The sequence below is a fragment of the Mus musculus genome, chromosome 3 (assembly GCF_000001635.26).
Source record: "Mus musculus strain C57BL/6J chromosome 3, GRCm38.p6 C57BL/6J".
In the NCBI taxonomy this organism is placed as follows: domain Eukaryota; kingdom Metazoa; phylum Chordata; class Mammalia; order Rodentia; family Muridae; genus Mus; species Mus musculus.
In genome coordinates this window covers 17873149-17888760 of record NC_000069.6, presented here as the reverse complement: position 1 = coordinate 17888760, position 15612 = coordinate 17873149, and positions in this window count along the sequence as shown.

Genomic DNA, 15612 nt, shown 5'->3' with positions numbered 1-15612 from the left:
ATGAATTTTCCTCTTAGTACTGCTTTCATTACATCCCCTAAGTTTGGGTAGGCTGTGTCATCATTTTCATTGAATTCTGGGAAGACTTTGATTTCTTTCTTTATTTCTTCCTTGACCAAGTTATCTTTGAGTAAAGAGTTATTCATTTTCCATGGTTATCTGGGTTTTCTGTTGTTTTTGTTGTTATTAATGTCTAGCCTTCGTCTATGGTGGTCTAATAGGAAGCATAGGATTATTTCAGGCTCCTTGTATATGTTGAGGCTTATTTTGTGACTGATTATATGGTAAATTTTGGAGAAGGTACCATGAGGTGTTGAGAATTTATATTCTTTCATTTTAGGGTGAAACATTTTGTAGATATCTGTAAAATCCATTTGGTTCACCACCTCGATTAGTTTTACTGTGTCTCTGTTTAGTTTCTGTTTCAATGGCCTATCTTATCTATCGGTGAGAGTAGGGTTTTGAAGTCTCCCACTATTACTGTGGGTTCAGTCTTTATTTTGAGCTTTAGCAAAGTTTCTTTTATGAATGTGAGTGGCCTTGCATTTGGGGCATACATGCTCACAATTGAGACTTTGTCTTGGTGTGTTTTTCCTTTGATGAATATGAAGTACCTTTCCCCATCTTGCTTGATATCTTTTTGTTGAAGATCTATATTATTGGATAGAGAATGGCAACTCCCACTTGTGTTTTTTTGAACCACTTGCTTGGAACCACTTGCTTTTTTCAGCCCTTTACTCTTAGGTCTACCTTTGTCATTGAGGTGTGTGTCTTGTATTCAGCAAAATGCTGGATCCTGCTTGTGTATCCAGTCTGTTAGATTATGCCTTTGGGGGGATTAAGTCTGTTGATATTGAGAGATATTAAAGGCAGATGATTGTTAATTCCTGTTATGTTTGTTGTAGTAGGTGGCTATCTTAGTTCAGGGTTTCTATTCCTGCACAAACATCATGACCAAGAAGCAAGTTGGGGAGGAAAGGGTTTATTCAGCTTACACCTCCAAACTGCTGTTCATCATTAAAAGAAGTCAGGACTGGAACTCAAACAGGAAGCAGGAGTTGATGCACAGGGCATGGAGGGATGTTTCTTACTGGCTTGCTTCCTCTGACTTGCTCAGCCTGCTCTCTTATAAAACCCAAGATTACCAGCCCAGGGATGGTACCACCCACAATGGGCTCTCCTCCCTTGATCACTAATTGAGAAAATAGCCCAGAGCTGGATCTCATGGAGGCACTTCCCTAACTGAAGCTCCTTTCTCTGTGATAACTCTAGCCTATGTCAAGTTGACACACAAAACTAGCCAGTACAGTGACATTATGTGTATGTAATTCTCTCCTTTTGGCTTTGTTGTGAGATGATAATTTGTTGCTTTTTCTTTGGTGTTGGAATTTTCCTTCTAGAATCCTATGTAGGGTTGGATTGGAAGAAAAATGTTGTTTAAATTTGGTTTTGTCGTGGAGTATTTTGGCTTCTACATCTATGATGATTGAGAGTTTCACAGGCATTTGTGTTCTCTTTTGGTCTTCAAGACCCCTCTCCAGGTTCTTCTGGCTTTTAGGGTCTCTATTTAAAAGTATAGTGTAATTCTGATAGGTTTGTCTTTATAAGTTACTTGGCCTTTTTCCCTTACAGATTTTAATATTCTTTCTTTTTTCTGTGCATTTAGTGTTTTGATTATAATGTGACAAGAGGATTTTCTTTTCTGATCCAATCTATTTGGTATTTTGTAGGTTTCTTGCACATGTACGGCCATCTTTTTCTTTAGATTAGGGAAGTTTTCTTTGATTTTGTTGAAGACATTTTCTGACCTTTTGAAGTGGGAATCCTGTTCTCTTATTTCTATTATTCTTGTGTTTGGTGTTTTCATTGTGTCCTGAATTTCCTAAATGTTTTGGGTTAGGAGTTTTTATGCTTTGTATTTTCTTTGACTTTTGTGTCAATATCTTCTAAGGCATCTTCTATGCCTGAGATTCTCTCTTCTATCTCTTGTATTATGTTATTGATGTTTACATCTGTAGATCATAACCTCTTTCATAAGTCTTCCATTTCCAGGGTTGTCTCCATGTGTGATTTCTTTATTGTTTTGTCTTCCATTTTTGGTATTAGAGTACTTTGTTCAATTCCTTCACTTGTTTCTGTTTCCTATGTTTCTTTAAGGGATTTATTTCTTTCCTCTTTAAGTACTTCTACTTGTTTATGTGTGTTTTCCTGTATTTCTTTCAATGAGTTATTTATATTCTCCTTAAAGGGCTCTATCATCTTCATGAGATAGGATTTCGGTCATCATCATGGCTTACAGATGTTTTTGAGGCATCCAAGGCTTTCTGTGGTGGGAGAACTAGGTTTTGATGGTGCCAAAGTATATTGGCTTCTGCTGCTTATGGTCTTGCACTTGCATCTTGCCATCTGGTTATCTCTGGAGTTAAGTAGCCTGGGTATCTCTGTCTGGAGCCTGCCTTCTGTGTTCCTGGGTTGCTGCAGTTCTCTTGGGTAATCTATGGCCCTGGCTGCAGCAGGTCTCTTAGGAGGCCTTCAAACTGTGGGGTCTTCAGAGGGGCAGACATGCCCTGCCTGAGGGTCTAGGTTGGAAGGGGCGATTTAATATTTTAATTATAAAATTAGAAAATTAAAAATCATAAGAGACTAACTGGCCTATGGCTGTGAAAAAAAAAAGGAGTTCTTGAAAAAAGAAGTATAAAATAGGTAAAAAATTTCTTGGAAACGCCCAAGGGTCCAGGTTAGTTGACTCTGTTGGTCTTCCTTTGGATTCCTGGTCCTCTTTGGGACCCTCAATTCTTCCCTCAAATCGTCCATAATACTTCCTGAGCTCCATCTTACAAGTGGCTGTGTGTCTCTGAGTCTCTTTCCATTGGTTGATGGGTTGATGTGTGGAGCCTCTCAGAGGACAGTTATGCTAGAAAACTTTATTCATGTTCTTTTTTTGAATACTATGTTCTATGTTTAATTTTCTCTACATCTGTAGAAATGGTTTTCGGTGTCAATATACTATCTTTCTAGCTAGTTCATTTTTATCCATGTTTTTCCCTAAATTCTTAAAATATTTTTCAAATGAAATAAAAACCAGAAGAACTGAACAATATCTGAGAAAGTCAGCACTAAAAACAGGAAGAGTTAGAACTGGGGAGGACAGCAGAGCAGCTAGCATCCAGCACTCAGAATTCACAACATGCTATAAAAACGTTTCCAATGGTGTTCACAAAACTCTGGTTTAGAAATGGAATCAAGAGATAAGGAAAATGGGCAAATAACTGGTTCAACAGAAAGATGTAAAAGAATTTGTTTCTTCTGTGTGTCTTCTTGGGACCCTTAAGATTATGATGTGATACATGATGTAGCATGATATAATATGTAATATTGGAAAGTTATATTTATTATATTTCTGAATGCTGTCACAAGTCTGACAGGAGAAACTCAAGAAAGGAAAGGCTTATTCTGATCTATCATATTATGGCATAGCCCATTATGGGAGGAGTTAAGCATATGAAACTGTTTTTCACAGTGCATCAGCAATCATGAAGCACAGAGGGAAATGAGAGAACCCTCTTTGCTTAGCTGAGCTGTTCTTTTTCTTTTGTCTGTAACTACATCTCATGGCATAGCGAAAAGAACATTCAATATGAAAAGTCCTGCTCTGGTTCAAACGTCCCTGAAATACCTCTGTAGACTCATCCCTTTGGATGTTTCCATAGTAACTCTAAATTCTGTCAATTTGAAAGTAAAGAGTAACCATCATGGAACGCATTAGAAGTTTCATCACTATAATAGCTAGGAGGCCTCACTGAGCTATCAAAAGACTCCATGTTTCAATTATTTTCACCTAAACAGTTTCTTATATTCATTGACTTAAATCATGATTACTTATTACATAGTCATTTTTAGCCCTACAAGTCCTTCTGTTCATTGACTGGTTGAAGAAAATAAAATAATTTTACATTTGTAATTTTAACAATATGATTATTCTACATTGTTTTTAAATTGTTACATCTAGAAATTTGTATTGCTTAACTTGATCCCAATCATTCAGTTTCATGATAAGTTGTGGTGCGATATCACATCAAATGGTTCTTTTCTTATTCATATACTCTGCTTTTAGCTACTTACTTCTTGTTGGAAATGTTATGTATCTAAGACAATACTCTCAGTATGCTGCAATAAAGACTGACTATCTTAATCTGTTTCTTAGATTCCACAGTGTGTAAACTGTGGGCAATTCTCATACAATGTTTATCATTTGATGCTCAAACACTCATTTTTGCCCCTCTTGACATTACTTTTAAGTAAATAAGAAACAAAATTTTCTTTGTTCCATATAAGACTTACACATATTCTTGTGCACACACATGTACATGCTCTTGTCCGCAACCCATATAGTGGTATCAATTTTATATTTTACAATTCCATTCTTCACTTCCTTCCTAGATACTTTTTTATAACTAAAATGTAAAAGAAACTAACCTTAAGTGTATTTCTTGATTCACTTACTTAAGAATACTTTTGTATTACTTTAGTGATAATCAATGCCTTCATGTCTGGCATTGATTTACAATAAAATATGCTAGCATTGGTGTATATATAAATTTTACTTCCTATTTCGATTTAAGTTTGTCTTGCATCTGTGCAGCACTAAAAACAGCTTATTATGATGTTGACTTCTTATATGTTGTTCTGGGTCTTTTTTTAGTTGGGATCTCACCAGCTATACTCTCCCATAATTTTGAAAATTTTATAAATAAAGGGTATCTTTAAGGTAAGATAGAGATTATTTTTATTCTCTTAGGCTCTTGGCTACAGTGACATTTCAAATTGTGGTATACTACTTAATTAGATCATATAATTGCAATCAATCCTTCAGATTATGTATGTTCTGAAGGTAAAGCTAGGTTTTGCATAGGTAGAGTTTATTGGACAAATGGATGAATGAGAGTAATATAGTTGTATCCATGGCATAGGCCAGAAATAATTTTAGGGTGAGAAGCAAATTCCACCTAGAGGTGGTTGCTTATCTTGTAGTTATCAGAATTTACTTTTAGAATTTCCCCTTGGCATGATAAAGAGGTAGATTTTTGAAGTATTTTAGATCACTCCGTAACACAGTTTTCTTAGTGAACACAAAGGTCCACTCCTTGTTACCATAGTTACTTATCAATGAAAGAGGCCAAGGAATAGATAGCGGGGTAAAAGGTGGCTATAACAAGTCTGAGGATGTGCACAAACCCTTAGCCCTATGTCTTGCTTTCATCACTCAGCAGATGCCTTACCTCTTTATCATCTTCCCATGTCCTCATTGCTTTCACAAATATTAACACAATCTTATCTTTCTTTCTTTGAATAGCTGTGGTTAGTGTCAGGGAACATGGCTCAGGGTCATGCTGAGCAGCCAGCAGGAAGAAGCAAGGCAATGATCACAGTGTGGACATTATTCTGGCATTCATTTCCAAGCCTCGATTTGGGAAAGGGATTTAGATAACTGGATAAGAACTATTTTTCACTTGTTCTTTGTACTTTCACCTTCTTATGTATATGATGGATAGTCAGAGTGACAGGCAGCATCTGCCCCTGATGGCGTGTTATGTTGCCCTGTAGAGAAGCAGTCCAGTCCAGTGCAGGAGCTCAGGTAGGGCCAGTCAGGGATCACACATTTTAACTCCAGCTCTGCCCTTCAAACACAAGGAGTGACCTTGAAAAAAATGCTTAAGAAATCTGTAACTCTGGGTTTTTAAACCATCTATAAATACAGAAGAAAGCAACTTTTCAGCTTTTAGTGAACAACTAGCTAATAATTCATGGGAAAGTGCCTGGTAATAGAATGCTTTGCTGAAAAGGGAAACTAACAGCATACAAATGCATTTCACAGTGCATTTGTCCAAGAAATGTAAAATTCACTCCAAACCACTTGAGGAAATATGCATATGGTTTCTGCAGAACACTTTTGAAAGATGATCAGAAGTTTTACCTGTTCTTCCCAGCTTCCGGGACAGAATATACTTACTAGATCTGGGGGATGGGTAGAGCGAATCTCAGCAGAGCAAAAACTGGGGAATCCTGCCCTCTAAACAACAAATATATCTGATTTGATCTCTGTTTCTGGTGTAAAAGACAGTTTTTGTTGGACTCAAGTCCAAAAATATGAGTCTTTTACTAGGAGGCAGATAATTTGGGAAGGAGCCCTGCAGAGGAGGCTTTTGAAGAACAGACAATAACTTTTTCTTTTCCTTTTCTTTTCTCTTTTCTTTTTTTTCAATGTTCCTTGTGTTAACATGTACACACCTTTCAGAGAATATGCCCAGAGTATTTCAGATTTTAAAAGACAGATACCTTGACAGTCTAATTTTTTTATTGTAAACATAGCATTGAATAGCTACATGGTTTTCTTTTGTGTAGATTTGCTAAATTTATTGGGCCAATCTGTTTTCTTTCATTTTATTTATTTATTTTTCTTACTTATTCACGTTGTATCCTGCTCTCACTGTCCCCCCCTCAGCTATCCTTCCCACAATTCTTCCCCCAACCCCTCCCCTTCTCCTCTGAGCAGGTAGGGGTCCCCCTGGGTATCCACCCCCACCAGGCTCTTTAAGTCTCTATGAAGCTAGGACTTCCTCTCCCACTAAGGCCAAGGAAGGCAGCCCAGCTAGTAGAACATATTCCAGGTACAAGCAACAGCTTTTGGGATAGGCCTTCTTCCAGTTCTTCAGGACCCACATGAAGGTCAAGCTGAGTATCTGCTACATATGTCCGAGGAGGACTATTTCCAGCCTGTGTATGTTCTTTAGTTGGTGGTTCAGACTCTGAGAATCCCAAGAGCTCAGGTTAGTTGACTCTGTTGGTCTTCCTCTGGAGTTCCTGTCCCTCTTACACGCATTCTCGCGACCGGCCAGGAAAGACGCAACAAACCGGAATCTTCTGCGGCAAAAGCTTTATTGCTTACATCTTCAGGAGCCAGAGAGCAAGAGAGCAAGAGAGCAAGAGCAAGAGCTCTATTGCTTACATCTTTAGGAGCCAGAGCGCAAGAGAGCAAGAGAGAATGGCGAAACCCCGTCCCTTTTAAGGAGAATTATCCTCCGCCTAGGACATGTCACGCCCTGATTGGCTGCAGCCCATCGGCCGAGCTGTCATCACGGGGAAGGCAGAGCACATGGACTGAAGAACTACCCTTGGCACATGCGCAGATTATTTGTTTACCACTTAGAACACAGGATGTCAGCGCCATCTTGCAACGGCGAATGTGAGGGCGGCTCCCCACATGTCCCCAATTCTTGCTCAAGTTCCTTCCTCCAATTCTTCTGAAAGAATCCCCAAGCTCCATCCACTATTTGGCTGTAGGCCAATCTATGAATATTGGACATTAATATTTGTTTTCACTCTTTTCTCTGGTAGCTGAGGTAATTTAAATGCATTTCTTTTTATTTTATTTTATTAGATATTTTCTTTATTTACATTTCAATTTTTATCCCTTTTCCTTCTTTCTCCTATGAAAGCCCCACTATCCCATCCCCCCTCCCTCTGCTCACTAACCCACCCACTCCTGCTTCCCTGTCCTGGCATTCCCCTACACTAGGGCATAGAGCCTTCACAAGACCAAAGGCCTCTCCTCTCATTGATGTCCCATGTCAGTGACAAAAACAGACACTACCTCAGAGTAAAAGGCTAGAAAACAGTTTTCCAAGCAAATGGTCCTAAGAAACAAGCTAGAGTAGCCATTCTAATATTAAATAAAATCAACTTTCAACATAAAGTTATCAAAAAGATAATGAGGGACACTTCATATTCATCAAAGATAAAATCTTCCAAGATGAACTCTCAATTCTGAACATCTATGCTCCAAATGCAAGGGCACCCACATTCATAAAAGGAACTTGGCTAAAGCTCAAAGCACACATTGCACCTCACACAATAATAGTGGGAAACTTCAACACCCTTACTCTCAACAATGGACACATCATGGAAACAAACTAAATAGAGACACAGTGAAACTAACAGAAGTTATGAACCAAGTAGATTTAACAGATATCTATAGAACATTTTATCCTAAAACAAAAGAATATACCTTCTTCTCAGCACTTCACAGGACCTTCTTCAAAATTGACCATGTAATTGGTCACAAAACAGGCCTCAACAGATACAAGAAGATTGAAATAATCCCATGCATCCTATCAGATCATCATGGACTAAGGCTGGTCTTCAATAACAACAAAAATAATAGAAAGCCCACATACACATGGAAGCTGAAAAATACTCTACTCAATGACAACTTGATTAAGGAAGAAATAAAAAAAGAAATTAAAGACTTTTTAGAATTTAATGAAAATGAAGCAACAACATACTCAAACTTTTGGGACATAATGAAAGCAATACTAAGAGGAAAATTCATAGCTCTGAGTGACTCCAAAAAGAAGCTGGAGAGAGCATACACTAGCAGATTGATAGCACACATGAAAGTTCTAGAACATAAATAAGCAAATAGTTCCAAGAGGAGTAGAAGGCAGGAAATAATCAAACTCAGGGCTGCAATCAGCCAAGTGGAAACAAAAAGAATTATACAAAGGATCAACCAAACCATGAGCTAATTCTTAGAGAAAATCAACAAGATAGATATTAGAGGGTACACAGACACATATCCCAATTAACAAATCAGAAATGAAAAGGGAGACATAACAACAAAAACTGAGGAAATACAAAAAAATCATCAGATCCTCCTACAAAAAGCTATACTCAGCAAAACTGGAAAATCGTAAACGCATGTCTCAAGCAGGTCTGCCTTTCTTCCCACTCCTTGGTTCTCATAACCATGATTTCAGGTTTACATGATGCTTCAGCACATATTGAAATTTGGTTTATGCTTTCCCTCAGGTTCTTCACTTGCCACATGAAGTTTTCACTGGTTAATTATGCTTCACTAAGGGAGTATTAAGAGAGACAATAAGAAAATATACACGAGACATGAAAGACAACGACAACTGTATAAGAGAAAGTAAGTAGAGACTGACTTCTTAACTAATCTATCACTCAGTATCAGAGACTCTTATGCTTCTCCAACTCTCCATTAACATTGTTCCTGTAAGACTGGGGTAGTCTCCTTAAACCTGGGGGATAAGAGAAAGCCTTTTGTCTTCAATGATTACATTTGGGGAATTACTTGGTCTCCCTTTTGCTTCATGGCACTACCTCACATATATAACAAAATTTCATGTGTTGGCTAAGTTTCCATCACCCAAAGCAATCCAACTAAGCTAACACACATGAACATACACATCAATGCATTTAATATAATGTCTATCTAGATTTAAAAGGGTATTCCAGTTGCATATGTAAGCAGAAAGGGAATATTCATCTCCTTTGACTTCTAGAGAAACATATAAATTAAAATTTGAAGCATTTCCCAGAATTCATCAAGCCTTTAGGATGATATAGTAGAGTTGTGGGTTTTGTATTTTCCAAATATTATGATGCATATCACAATAATGTGTTTCCACATTCACTCCCTATCTCAAACAGAAGTTTTCTGATGAGGTTATTAGAAGTGTGTAATGACTTCTTGAAAAATATGTGGGAGAAAGTGACACATATTACATTGTATAAATTCTTCAGAAAATTAACATAATATTTTGTTCTCTAAAATGTACACTTTTTGATGGATACAGTTATTGCAGATGTGACAAAAGCTGAAGCTGAATCATTTAAGACTTTAGTATTCACAAATAATGCCCAGCAGTGCTTATTTCCAAGATGGATGTTTAGGCACTGATTGTGTTTCAAGAAAATCAGTGACCAAGTTAACAGTTTGTCCTATGTGGAGATGAGTCAATGTGGGCATTCTACAATGAGGAACAGTCTCCCTTTTGGTTACAGAAGGCCATTACTGAAGCATTTGAAGGGTTATTAAGATGAAATCGTTTCAAGAATTATTTGCATGGAATAGCAGGGTCATGGGAGAAGTCGGAGTTGAAATGTGCCAGCAATTATAAGCTCGGTCAAACTAAATGGCATGCGTAATTTTCAATTATTATCTAGAGATTAACCCACATTCATGCTTTTAACAAAGCTTTATCCATAGGTGATTTTGCCTAACTATTGGAAAGTTTCTTTCCAATAACTTTCCTTAATACCTCACATGGTTATGAAATCACTCTTTGGTGCTTAAAGAATACATAATTTTCAAAACTGAACAGTTTTTTTTTTTTCAAAAAAGAGAGAAATTATGAATCTCAAATAGCTTATGCACTACTTTTTGTTTCAGGAGCTGTGCATGTGTGTATGCACCGGGGGAGGGGTGTGCCAGTGGGAGAGTACGGTAGAGAGTCTATCCTTTTGGGTGGAAATTAAGTGAAAAGTCCAGGAAGAGTATCTCCATGAGATACTTTGATGCAGTGCTGATGGAATTACTTTAGAGCAGGAGTGATCATTTTAACCACATGAAGATAATTCTATTTTTTAAAATGGTGGGAACAAAAGCAAAGCATTAACATTTAAAGATCTACTCCAAAGTTGTGTATTTATACTTTGGCATAAAAGGGTGATGCTCCCAAATTTAGGTATAGTTAGAAAATTGCAACTATTGATAGGGGCATAAATTTCCCTGAAGAATGGGGCATGGTAATACTGTGCCTGTCAGTATTACTTCTAAGGTAGCAGTAGTCTCTGAAAACTATCAAAAGACAAATTATAGCCACAACAGTTATGGCAAAGATAAAAGACTAATATAAAAGGAATATACACATGTGAATGGAAATGAATAGTCAGAATTATTTTCATGAAATCATTCTTTCCTTTATTTCTTGTATCAAAATCAGTTTCCTGTATTTTTGAGAAATCGAGAACTAGTCACAAGAGTTTGGGGAAGTTTAGCATAAAGAATCATTGAAACCTTGTGAAAGAAGAATCACAGAAAATATACACTAGTGACAAGAAGGCTGAATGAAAAAGAGGTGGCAGGAACATAATGCTTTAGAGCAAATAATGAAAGCAGTAGTATTTTGTTCTATTTCCCAAACTATTGGAAGCTTTACATGGTCTTGGAAGAAGCCAGAAGCCAGTGTTCAAGGAGCCTGTGGACCTGTAATGCTGAAGCCCCATTTTTAGCCTTTATAGTTCCTGAGACTGCAAGCTATGATAGAGAAGAGGTATGCAACATAGCTGCCTCTTTAAGACAATCTTGATAAGGATCTTTTGCTGCTCAATATTGTTGCTAAAATTCAGAATTTCAGGGACTTGAGATATTTTCATTCTAGATCTACTGTGGTCACCAAGGTCATTAACATGGATTTTTACAAGGACCAAGTGTGACCAACTCCAAACCAGCCTCCCCCCCAACAGGAGAAACTCATGAGGAGGAAGACCCTGGGAATGTGAAAATGTGAAAATAAAATCTGCAGAGTGTAGAAGCTTCTACTCAAGATACATTCCCATACTGGGGGCTGCAGCTTTTACTACAGTCTGCCAATCACCAGGAGTCATAGCATGATTCATAAGCCTTTTGAGTTGTGCTATAGTGAAATTAGCACTAGCACACTGAAGCCGACAGTCCAGAGGCCGAGCAGCAAGCTGGCTTTTGCCAGCCGCTTTTTGCTTTTTTCTGGACTGAGTAGCTTGCTTTTTATCTTGCTGGTACCTTTCTCTCTTATAATGAACTGCTTCCTCCTCCAAGTCCGTTTCTTCAGAGGAGCTAAGTCCTTCATCTGATTCTGAGCTACTAAGAGCTAGCCGCTTAAACTCATCTAGTGGCCGGTATAAGTTCCTTCTCCTAGAAACCTCCGCTGATTGATCTTTTTTCTTTTCTTTTTCCTTCTCCTTCCTTGCAATCTCTCCCCAGGTTTTCTTCCCTGACATTAACTTTTCCTCAGGTTCAAGACCCATGGAAAGGCCTGTATGCTTAATTGGTGCACCATGTTTCCTCTTTGCTCCTGCTCTCTCTCCCCGCTTTACCTCTGATAGACTGTTTTGAATTTTGTCCAGAATTCTCTGAAAATTCAAGGCCAGACATACCTCATAAAGCTGTAATGTGTCCCGCAGTTCTGGTTCCGCCTCATGAACGAGGGATCTCCCTTGCGCCGATGTGATGGTAGTTCCTGGGTTTCTTTGACGCCACTTATTGCCCGAGCTTTTGTCCCCACCAGCAAGAACACACTCAGGACAACCGGAATCTTCTGCAGCAAAGCTTTTATTGCTTACTTATCAGGAGGGAAGACCCCGAACCAGGAAAATGGTGCTGCTTATATAGCCCGCAGCGTGACATTTCAGCACCTGATGCGGCGTGACAGCACCTGATTCATTGCTCGCCCATCACCCCATTACTACGCCTCGAGATGGGCAGTGACTAGGCGTGAGTTCACTCTTGCACTTGTGCATAAGGCTTGTTTACTAGTTAGGCGCAGTGGAAGCCAGAGCCATCTTATAATGGCGATTGCTCACAGCACGCATGCGATTGCTCGCGGCACAGCTCTCCACACATTTGAAATGTAAATGAAGAACATATTTAATAAAAAAAAAAAAGAAAAAACTCTACTTAATGATAACTAGGTCAAGGAAGAAATAAAGAAAGAGATTAAAGACTTTTTAGAGTTTAATGAAAATGAAGGCACAACACACCCAAACTTGTAGGACACAATGAAAGCAGTCTTGAGAGGTAAATTTATAGCTCTGAGTGCCTCCAAAAAGAAGCTTGAGAGAGCATACACTAGCAGCTTGACAGCACACTTAAAGCTCAAAAGGAAGCAAATTCACAAAAGGAAGCAAATTCACCCAAGAGGAGTAGAAGTCAGGAAATAATAAAACTCAGGCTTGAAATCAACCATGTGGAAACAAAAAGAACTATACAAAGAATCAGCCAAACCAGGAGCTGATTCTTTGAGAAAATCAACACGATAGATAAACCCTTAGCCAGACTAACTAGAGGGCATAGGGACAGTATCCTAATTAACAAAATCAGAAATGAAAAGGGTGATATAACAACAGAACCTGAGGAAATCCAAAACATCATCAGATCCTACTACAAAAGTCTATACTCAACAAAACTAGAAAACCTTGATGAAATGGACAACTTCCTAGACAGATACCAGGTACCAAAGTTAAATCAGGATCAGATAAATGATCTAAACAGTCCTATATCCCTTAAAGAAATAGAAGTAGTCGTCAATCATCTCCCAACCAAATAAAGCCCAGGACTTTGCAGAGTTCTATCAGACCTTAAAAGAAGACAAATGCCAACTCTTCTCAAACTATTCCACAAAATAGAAACAGAAGGAACACTACCCAATTCGTTCTATGAAGCCACAATTACTCTGATACCTAAACCACACAAAGATCCAACAAAGAAAGAGAACTTCAAACCAATTTCCATTATGAATATCGATGCATATATATTTACTCAATAAAACCCTTGCAAACCAAATCCAAGAACATATCAAAATGATCATCCTTCATGACCAAGTAGGCTTCATCCCAGGGATGCAGGGATGGTTTAATATACGGAAATCCATCAAAGTAACCCACTATATAAACAAACTCAAAGACAAAAACCACATGATCATCTCCTTAGATGCTGAGAAAGCATTTGACAAAATTCAACATCCTTATGCTAATAGTCTTGAAAAGATCAGGAATTCAAGGCCCTTACCTAAACATAATAAAAGCAATCTACAGCAAACCAGTAGCCAACATCAAAGTAAATGGTGAAAAGCTGGAAGAAATCCCACTAAAATCTGGGACTAGACAAGGCTGCCCACTTTCTCCCTACCTATTCAACATTGTACTTGAAGTCCTAGCCAGAGTAATTCAACAACAAAAGTAGTTCAAGGGGATACAAGTTGGAAAGGAAGAAGTTAAAATATCACTATTTGCAGATGATATGATAGCATACATAAGTGACCCTAAAAATTCCACCAGAGAACTCCTAAACCTGATAAACAGCTTCAGTGCAGTAGCTGGATATAAAATTAACTCAAATAAACCAATGGACTTTCTCTACACAAAATTAAACAGACTGAGAGAGAAATTAGGGAAACAAGACCCTTCAAAATAGTCACAAATAATATACCTTGGTGTGAATCTAAAAAGAAAAATGAAAGATCTGTACGATAAGAACTTCAAGTCTCTGAAGAAAGAATTCAAAGAAGATCTCAGAAGTTGGAAAGATCTCGAATGTTTGTGGATTGGCAGGATTAGTATAGTCAAAATGGCTATCCTGCCAAAAGCAATCTACAGATTCAATGCAATCCCCATCAAAATTCCAACTCAGTTATTCACTGAGATAGAAAGGGCAATTTGCAAATTAATCTGGAATTATAAAAAACCTAGGATAGCAAAAACTATTCTCAACAATAAAAGACCCTCTGGTGGAATTACCATGCCTGACATTAAGCTGTACTACAGAGCAATTGTGATAAAAACTGCATGGTACTGGTACAGTGACAGACAAGTAGATCAATGGAATAGAATTGAAGACCAAGAAATGAATCCAAACACCTATGGTAACTTGATCTTTGACAAGGGAGCTAAAGCCAGTCAGTGGAAAAAAAGAGCATTTTCAACAAATGGTGCTGGCACAACTGGTAGTCATCATGGAGAAGAATGAGAATTGATCCATTCTTATTTGCTTGTATAAAGCTCAAGTCTAAGTGGGTCAAAGACCTCTACATAAAACCAGAGACACTGAAATTTATAGAAGACAAAGTGGGGAGAAGCTTCAAAGATATGGGCAGAGGGGAAAAATTCCTAAACAGAACAGCAATGGCTTGTGCTGTAAGATCAAGAATTGACAAATGGGACCTCATAAAATTTCAAAGCTTCTGTAAGGCAAAAGACACGGTCAATAAGACAAAAAGGCCACCAACAGATTGGAAAAGGATTTTTACCAATTCTAAATCTGTTAGGGGACTAATATCCAATATATGCAAAGAACTCAAGAAGCTGGTCTCCAGAAATTCAGATAACCCCATTAAAAATTGGTTTCAGGGCTAAACAAAGAATTCTCAACTGAGGAATACCGAATGGCTTGAAGCACCTGAAAAAATGTTCAACATCCTTAATCATCAGGGAAATGCTAATCAAACAACCTTGAGATTCCACCTCAAACCAGTCAGAATGGCTAAGATCAAAAATTCAGGTGACAGCAGATGCTGGCGAGGATGTGGAGAAAGAGAAACACTACTCCATTCTTGGTGGGATTGCAAGCTTGTACAACCACTCTGGAAGTCAGTCTGGAGGTTCCTCAGAAAGTTGGACTTAGTACTACCAGAAGATCCAGAAATACCTCTCCTATGCATATACCCAGAAGATGATCCAACTGGTAATAAGGACACATGCTCCACTATGTTCATCGAAGCCTTATTTATAATAGCCAGAAACTGGAAAGAACCCAGATGTCCCTCAACAGAGGAATGGATACAGAAAATGTCATAGATTCATTTACACAATGGAGTAATACTCAGATATTAAAAACAATGAATTTATGAAATTCTTGGGCAAATGGATGTATCTGGAGGATATCATACTTACTGAGGTAACCCAATCACAAAAGAATTCACTTGATATGCATTCACTGAAAAGTGGTATTAGCCCAGAAGTTAGAATACCCAAGATACATTTTACAAAACACAA